Source organism: Mytilus galloprovincialis, chromosome 11 (genome assembly GCF_965363235.1).
Source record: "Mytilus galloprovincialis chromosome 11, xbMytGall1.hap1.1, whole genome shotgun sequence".
Lineage (NCBI taxonomy): Eukaryota > Metazoa > Mollusca > Bivalvia > Mytilida > Mytilidae > Mytilus > Mytilus galloprovincialis.
The window spans coordinates 63,500,236-63,509,072 of record NC_134848.1 but is presented as its reverse complement, the minus strand read 5'-3'; the positions used below and the strand labels follow the sequence as shown (position 1 = coordinate 63,509,072).

Sequence of the window (8,837 nt, the reverse complement as noted above, 5' to 3'; positions counted from 1 at the left end):
TAATTTGATAACAACGGCAGATTACTATGGTATAAATCCTATAATACAATAATTGTGTAATATTCTTCTTTAGAATGAAAAACAATCGTACAACAGCATACACATTAAATAATACAACTCACCTGAAACACATTTCTGTAACAAATTCTATATTCTATTTATCCAGATAAAACATACATTGCAATTCAACTATCGTCTTGGTGAAATAAAAATGTTTTTGTCTTTGGCAAACAAAATTCATTATGTGTTACTTGTTGCTTAGACAAATTGTCCAAAAAATCGATAAAAAAAAAATCCTTCTCGGGAGAAAAATACCATATAATCAGATGTGTATTTTAAATACAAAGGTATGTTATCATTTATATAAACTAACACTTTATTTGATTGGCTTTCCAGCTGTTTTCACTCGAGTGGCACTTGTTATGCTTATGTTAACAAAACGTGCGTCTGGTGTACCAAATTGTAACACAGGTACCTTAGATGACTTTTCATACACACCATATATAACTGTTTGTTTCGAATTTATAAAAAAAAATGTGGAACATGTTTTAATAAATGGAACGGCTAGATTTTACTCTAAAAGAAGTCAACGCTAATTTTTTTTAAAGAAAATTCTTTATATTATCAAATCTCGATAAACGTTTTGATAGGGAATTATTGACTTCCCAGATACTAATTCGCCGATAGATTCCCGTACGCAGTAAAATTAACTATGAAACATCTCGTGATAACTTTAATAAAGTACAAGGGAAAAACCGTAACGACAGAATGAAAACATAATTTTCATGTGTCCTTGAAGGAAAATAAAAATAAAAGATTCTTAAGCAAAAAAATTGATACAACAAATCAAGATACAACTGTATAGGAATATTTTAATTTACAAATGGAGACTTATTGAAAATATAGAAACAAATTTCATATTTCTTTTAATTTACTTATCTGTCACGTTTTCCACGTTCTTTGTTTTCGTTATTTATCATTGTCACGATAAGGTAAACTTCGGAAACAAACTCAGAAGTCAATTAGCTTTCAATCATCAACCATTGACTTAATTATTATTTTTCGTTAATAATAAATAAATGACACGTTAAAAATGTGTAATGAATTAAAAAGAACACGTGCTTGCAAGAATTACTTTGGTATATATGCATTTATTGATTCAATAATTTCGTTTACATTAAAATTTAAAGAAACTCATTTCATATGACTTTAATAAGGAAATCTAACAATCTACTACATCTGAAATACGACGGTTCAGGACAAAATACTGTTTTATAAAAGAAGTGCAAAACTGCTCAAAATATAGATAGATTTGTAAAGTCTGTTGCGTTATCATAATTCTATGTCGAAACCTAGTCAGCTGATTGGGAAACTAACGACAACTGTTGTCACACAGGTATTACAATACTCCTATTTTATATCCTATCACCAAAAAACTTAAACTAGTATACAAGAATATAATGTGCATTCCATTCTTAATTTACTTTTTGACCGTTGACCTTATTTGTGTTCATGCATCTGCTATTTAATTATAATTGTCAGCTATTTTGTTTGTCACCTGGATACTACAAAAAAGTGTTTATTTTAATTTTTAGTGTTTAATGGTTAAAATAAAAAATAAATAAACTGACAATTAATCAATGAAATAGCATAAAAATAAAAATAAACATTAAGATAACTGTTATCTTACAGGTGTTTTACAGATGGATTTTGTTATTCTTTTATTTTTGAAAATGTCGCTAAAGAAACTTTGAACATCTAATCGACGAAAAAATATATCAGATATTGAAAAAAACTTGAAACTGTCAACTATAGAAATTGATGACATTTCAAAAGCATCACACGGTCTAACATGTACACATACATATTGACAAACATGTACACATGCACGTTAACAAAAATGTACACACGCATGTTGACAGCAAATTGTAGGGCGCTATAAGTTGTAGATCCTGTGAATGTATAAGAATGTTACAGTTAATATGAAGAGCGATGATTTTGAAATTCTAGCGTACAGTGATAGTATTTTATATATGGCCATTATGTATAAGATTCTAATTTTTATTGGAGAGCACAATTGTAAAAGGTAAAATCCCGCATGTGTCATGCCAGAATTGTCTGTACATTCACGTAAGACGGTTTTGTTTATCTAAAGCTTATTCTTTTATATGAAAAGTAAATGTACACATGAATAGTCAGACATCAAAGTAAGCAGTATTATAGAGTGACTTTGTTATATCCTGCCGAAAAGACGGTCTTTCTCGCTAGTTTTTAGTTTCTATGCGATTCCTTCGGGTTTTGATTTATCTTATTATTCTCTAATCAGTTTACCAGATTTGAACATCGGTAAAATACTGTCGCTATAATCTATCACTTACGAAAATGTTACCGATGCCACTGCTGGTGGACGTTTCGTCCCCGTGTGTATCACAAGCTCAGAAGTCAGCACTTCGGTGTTGACATGAATATTAATTATATGGTCATTTTTATAAATTCCCTGTTTACAAAACTTTTAATTTTTTCGAAAAACTAAGGATGTTCTTATCCCATGAATAAATGACCTAAGACGTATTTGGCACAACTTTTTGAAATTATGGGTCCTCAATGCTCTTCAACTTTGTACTTGTTTTGGCGTTATAACTATTCTGATCTGAGCGTCACTGGTGAGTCTTAGGTAGACGAAACGCGTGTCTGACGTATTAAATTATAGTTTTGGTACCTTTCATAACTTTTTATCGTAGAAAAAAAATTGTATTTAGCACACAAAAGAGACGAAATAAAATATAGGATCATACAACCTTACGAAATTAACTTTTAGTTAAACGACAAAATGAGTCATAGATATAAGGAGATGTGATATAAGTGCAAATGAGACAACTCGCCATCTAAATCACATTTTTTAAAAGAAAACCATTAAAGGTCAAAGTACGGTATCCAGTGCAACCAAAAACATTTAAATAAACAGATTTTTCACGAATGCATGTTATATTCAATTGAGATGACAGCACGTTTAAATATGCCAATACTCAAAGTCAATGAATACTCCTTGTAGATATAAGACATGTCGATGCTTATACAAATGCATACGATATCTCTCCGATTAGCGATAAGTGGTCCCACTAAAACATGAATAATCTTTAATTACAAACATTACGATGTAAATCATTCAAAAATTTCAAAGTCTATAAATCATGACTGATGAGATGGTGTTAAAAATTATCTCTATGGAATTTGAAATGAAGGAGTCTTTAACAATGCATCCAATTTTTCATTGACTTTTCATTTTTGGATCCCATTACACTGATCATAAGTTTAAGCATGAAAAGTATGCATTACTTTTCTACATTGGCTACAGGTATAGGGGGAGGTTTGATATCTCATAAACATGTTTAACCCCGCCGCATTTTTTGTGCCTGTTCCAAGTCAGGATCCTCTGGCCTTTGTTAGTCTTGTAGTATTTTAATTTTAGTTTCTTGTGTACAATTTGGAAATTAGTATGGCGTTCATTATCACTGAACTAGTATATATTTGTTTAGGGGCCAGCGGAAGGACGCCTCCGGGTGCGGGAATTTCTCGCTACATTGAAGACCTGTTGGTGACCTTCTTCTGTTGTTTTTTCTATGGTCGAGTTGTTGTCTCTTTGACATATTCCCCATTTCCATTCTCAATTTTAAATATCTAAAATTTAGTAAACCATGACTAATTGGATGCGATGAAATAATTCTCAGAAATACAACATTTGCTTAAACATTCTCATTCCAAATATCAAAAACCTTTATAAGTGGTTTCCTTGAATCAAAATCCCAAACATTAACATATTGTGGACGCTGCAGTATCAGTAAGCATTGTTCTCGCCTCCACGACTTCGTTGGACATGTTGATACAAAACTAATAAGGACAGAGTTTGAAATAAAATGTTTGACAGAATAAAAACAGATTAAAGTTTGTTTCCAGTCGTTTTCTAAAAATCTGCTAAATTCTATTGCATGGTTTATATTTGATTTAAACTTGTATAAGGAAAAGACTAAATGTTCCACAGAGTCAGCTGCAAAATGACAAAATGCCTGATTAAAGAAGTAAATGTTATTTTTTTTAAAGAAACTAAAGAAAAAGAATAATCTGTTTATTAAAAAAACCCATAAAAACATAAAGTATATCTATAGTATTCTCTACATCTGTTTATATTTAACAAAAATTGTACTACATGAGTTTTACAATTGTCATGCAAGTTCCAAAATAGTCTACTCTACCGTTATCATATCGTACCCACACTTTGTCACTTAATTGTAGTTCTACAACTGCTGTAGCAGTACCAGTGTCATAGTGAGCAGCGTTATCTATGTATGTTTGTACTAAGATGTTGTCATTCCTTAATATATTGATATGTCCATGCTTGTTTTGACCTGGAGTAAGCACCCAAATGGAAACCAAATAAAGTCCAGGTTTGGTGCAGGTAAACTTTCCAGTTGATGTAAACGTAGACAAGTTGTCAATTCCTACTTGAGTTTTCACACCGTTAAACAGTATAGCTTCTCCAGCCGATAAAGTGTGATCTGATCTAACACAAGACGTCAAGGCAACTGAAAAAGAGACATTATTCTATATGAAAACAAAAGTATCAACATCAAATTTACACATATGGCAAATCGTTTCCAGAAGGTTTTGATGATTTTCATGTTATGCTCTGTTCATGACAATTTTGTAACTAAAAAAAAATAGTATCATGTGACTTGGTTTTTTTTTAACATTCAATGCCTTTAAGTACTCTGAATAAAGTGGGTGCTCTTTTTTATGCGTTTCTCTTGACAAATAATAAAAAAGACAATATGGATTTTCTTGTATACTAGTACTTTAACAAATACTGTTTTTATGATATTTTATTTGATTTTGGATTAGATATTATGTCTGTTCTGTTGGTTGTCGTCGTAAACAAACTACGGACAATAAAAACACATTTTGCTATAGTTTTCGATTCACCACTTCACACACAGGTCTGTAAAATTCTCAGTAACTATCTAATTATCTAATTGATTCAAGTACAGGATTTCGTAAACTTTTTCCTACCTCTGTCGTTGGCGTTATTAACAAGGGCATTTGTTCTGTTGATAGTCCTTACGATTTGATCTATTTTGCCATTTAAATCCGACGTTGATATATTTTGGTTACGCTTTATAGTTTGAAGGGACGCCAATGTTTGGTTTATAAAAAAATCTTGTTGATTCTTGTTTTTAATTGTCTGGTTATATAAGGCTAGAAAGTCCTGGTCCCTGGCCTGCTGGTTAACGGCCATTGAATGCGTGTTTGTACTAATACTTTGCACCTCTATCTTAAGTCCATTTAAATCTTGAAGTTGCTGAACAGTTTTCAGTTGTTGTATGGTTTGAAATTCGGCACTCAATTTCAATGTGGTATTTCGTGACTGGATAAGTTCGTTCTCAATTACTTTATATTTTGTTGTAGTTTTGTAAATCTGCTTTGAAGTTCTCTGTTTATCTGGTGTAATTGCTGCAGTTCATCTGTCTCATTCTTTTGTCCATTTACTTTAAAAGAATTTTCCATTGACAATAACTTTTGCTGTATCTGTGACGTCAGTAGTGTCAATGTCTTTTCCGAGTCGGATTTCATTCGTTCCATTTTGTGGCTGAGAACATTTAGATCGTACTTTTGTTCCTTTTTTTCTTCATAAAATTCATTTAGCGTCACATATTGTTTATTCGATCCAGTAAGATTGTCGGCTTTTTGTGTATTAGTTTCCAATAGGAACCCATTACCGAGGCTCAGACAAATACTTACATATAGCAACACTCTGAACATAGTGTTCAATAAAAATAAATAATTATCCTTCCTGACCTTACATAGCAAGCAAAAAATACCTGAATCAAAATCTCTATTTTATTTACCACGATAAAATTAGTTCAATTTTGCGCAGTGTTTTCTTTTTAGAATAAAATGTATTTGTCTTTAACAAACACAAATCATTATTTGTTACTTGTTGCTAACAAATAATATCTATAAGGTAAATAAAAAGATCTTACCCGGGACGAAAATACCAAAATCATTTAATTATTTAACCTACAAAGGAATTTTATCTTGTCTGACAACATTTTGTTATAATTTACATTTTATTTTGTTTAATTCTTGCACACTCCCTGACCAGAAGACGAAGACATTTAGTGATTCAGCTGTCAAATTAAATACCCGGAGTGACACCTGAATTACACTTTTATTACTCGTTAGCCATACCTACTGTATTTTCAAGTACAAGTTATGTGTTAAACATTCTCCATGCCGTTTGAATATATAGCATATTTACTAAAGTTATGTTTTGTATCTTGACAAATACATTCTAAATTTATAAATATGTCTGCAAAAAAATCATTTACCTTTATGTGCAGTGTTTTTATGTAAGTAATGTTTGTTAATGTATTTTAGGCATCAGTATTTTCTTTTTTTTTTTTTATTTTATCATATTTTATTGAAATCTGTACATTTGTTAGTTGAAAAACATTAAGTACCGGTACCTTATCCCGGCCTCGTTAACATAAATAACATACACTACAAACCATTAAAAGTCTGAAATGGCCTATATCTGTACTCGACCGTACTGATTTTTACTCGACCAGTCTTAATTCGTCTGAGATTTACTTGATAATACTCGACTGTAGTCTGAACCATACTTAACAGTCTGAATGTGTACTTGACCAGTACTTAACCATTTTATACGAGTCTGAACCGTACTCGACCCAGTCTGAACCATACTCGACCAAGTCTTAATCAACCTAGACCTATTCTTTGTATCTATCAACTGAATTTTATCAATTTAGGATTTTTTTTAATAAAAATGAAATTTGAACAACTTGAAATTAAAAATGTATTCAATACAGTATTGAAATTAAAATTTCACAATAATCAATCATAATATAACTTCAACTCAATATTAATCAACACTTACATAATAATATATATCAACTTTTAAAATATAAATAAAACAAGCTGATCAAATAATCTAAAAAAATTAATTGTGACTCATATTTTCAATATTATTCAAAATGTTATGAATATTTCATAAGTATTTTATGGATTATTTTCACCATTAACTTAAGCCTAGTATAGATTTATGGTGTCAGTTGAGTTCAGGTAATAATGCAGTGAATGTTTTTTATATTAAGATATATATAAAATAGTATATAAAACAACTTAATAAATTTAAAAAAAATGAGAGCTTAATTGTTTTGTTTTATTAAACCAATAATTTAATATAATCATGATAATATAATTTCCATAGCAATCCTTGATAACCTTTTTAAAAAAGGAAATGTTTTCCAAAGTAACAGTAAAAAAAATTTCAATTAATTTAAGTATTTTTTTGTCAAATTAACATGGCATACATAAAGCACTTTAATATATTCTAATTACCTCAGTACATGTGTGTTTTACAGGTAAAAAGAAAGCCCTATTTTCTTAAATTCGTGTATTACTTATCTAGTACATACATGCATATTCGAAAGGCCTTGTTATTTAATTTAAACAGGATGTTGCAATTTTGAATCAATGTTATTTAGAATATAATACCTCTGACCAGGTGTGATCTTATTTATGAGTTTGCCCCCAAGCAGAGGTTATACTTTATATTTCACCACTAATCAGAAAAACAATTTTATTTATTTATTTAATTTTATCCCTTTTTGATAAAACTTATATATAATATTTTTTTTTATCCTAAATATAATTCGAGATATATTTCTTTTATAAGGTTAAATTTTTTATAAATTTTGTTGGCTGTTGTTATATATGTCAGTTAAAAAGTAATTTATTTTAACAGTTAAAAAAGTAGAGTTTTTTTGGTCTAGTATGGTTCAGACTGGTCGAGTATTGTTCAGACCTTTGGTTAAGTATGGTTTAGACTGGAAAAATAGGTCGAGTACATGTCGAGAATGGGTTCAGACTGTTTCAGACTGGTCGAGTAATAGTTCAGACTATTTTCAACGGCAAATATAAGGGTCAAGTACGATTCAGTACAGTCAAGTACGGTTCAGACTGGGGTCGAGTAATGTCAAGTAAAAGTCAGACCAATTCAGACTGGTCGAGTAAAAATCAGTACAGTCGAGAACAAATATAGGCCATTTCAGACTTTAATGGTTTGTAGTGATATTTAGACAGCTGTTAGTTTTTGTTAGTATTATACATACAATTTTCCATACTTAAAAAAATTATATACCATATCAGTAATATCAAAAATGAAGTTTATCATTAAGATTATCAAACAGTATTTTTAGATTAACCCACCTGTTAATTTGTTATGCATAGTTGAAACACTTTTATATATGGCAGTTAAACTTATTTGCTCGTGTATGCAATAACTAAATCTTGAATCCACTAAAGATATTATCCTATCATGCCGATCATTTGCACTTATTTCAGTAAATGCATCATTTGATAGCCACATGTTCAAGGAATGGCACTAATGACCAAGCTATGCAAGAGTTATCTTGTTCAGTATTCTTTTTACTAAATCGTTGTTTTTGTGAAGTATAGTATTTTGAAAAATTTTGTTTGTCTTTTTTAATGTTTTCGTAGTTTTTTTCTATTTACCTTTATACTGTCTGTTTGTGTTGTATTGTATTTGTAAAACTTAAATCATGCCAAGTATTTATTTATTTTTAAATACAGATAAATTCTGCACCATTTAACAAAGGCTAATAAGGCTAATATTACACCTTCTCGTTTTGTACATAAATCAGGCCTCGTTTGATTTACTGTTCATTTGTCATGTCGGACCTATATAGCTTTTGATACATATTGATGATCGCGCGGAAGACTCATGTTTTCCTACTTGT

At 30.2% G+C, this 8,837-nt stretch overlaps 1 long non-coding RNA gene across 1 annotated transcript; it reads right to left on the bottom strand.

Annotated features, from left to right (window-relative positions):
• Positions 1-4,109: 4,109 nt before the first annotated feature.
• LOC143051302 (uncharacterized) lies at positions 4,110-5,915 on the bottom strand. The gene is made up of 2 exons (XR_012970693.1): positions 5,065-5,915; positions 4,110-4,580 (listed from the first exon to the last, which is right to left on the bottom strand). It is a non-coding gene; the product is annotated as an uncharacterized LOC143051302 (long non-coding RNA).
• Between the last annotated feature and the right edge of the window lie 2,922 nt (positions 5,916-8,837).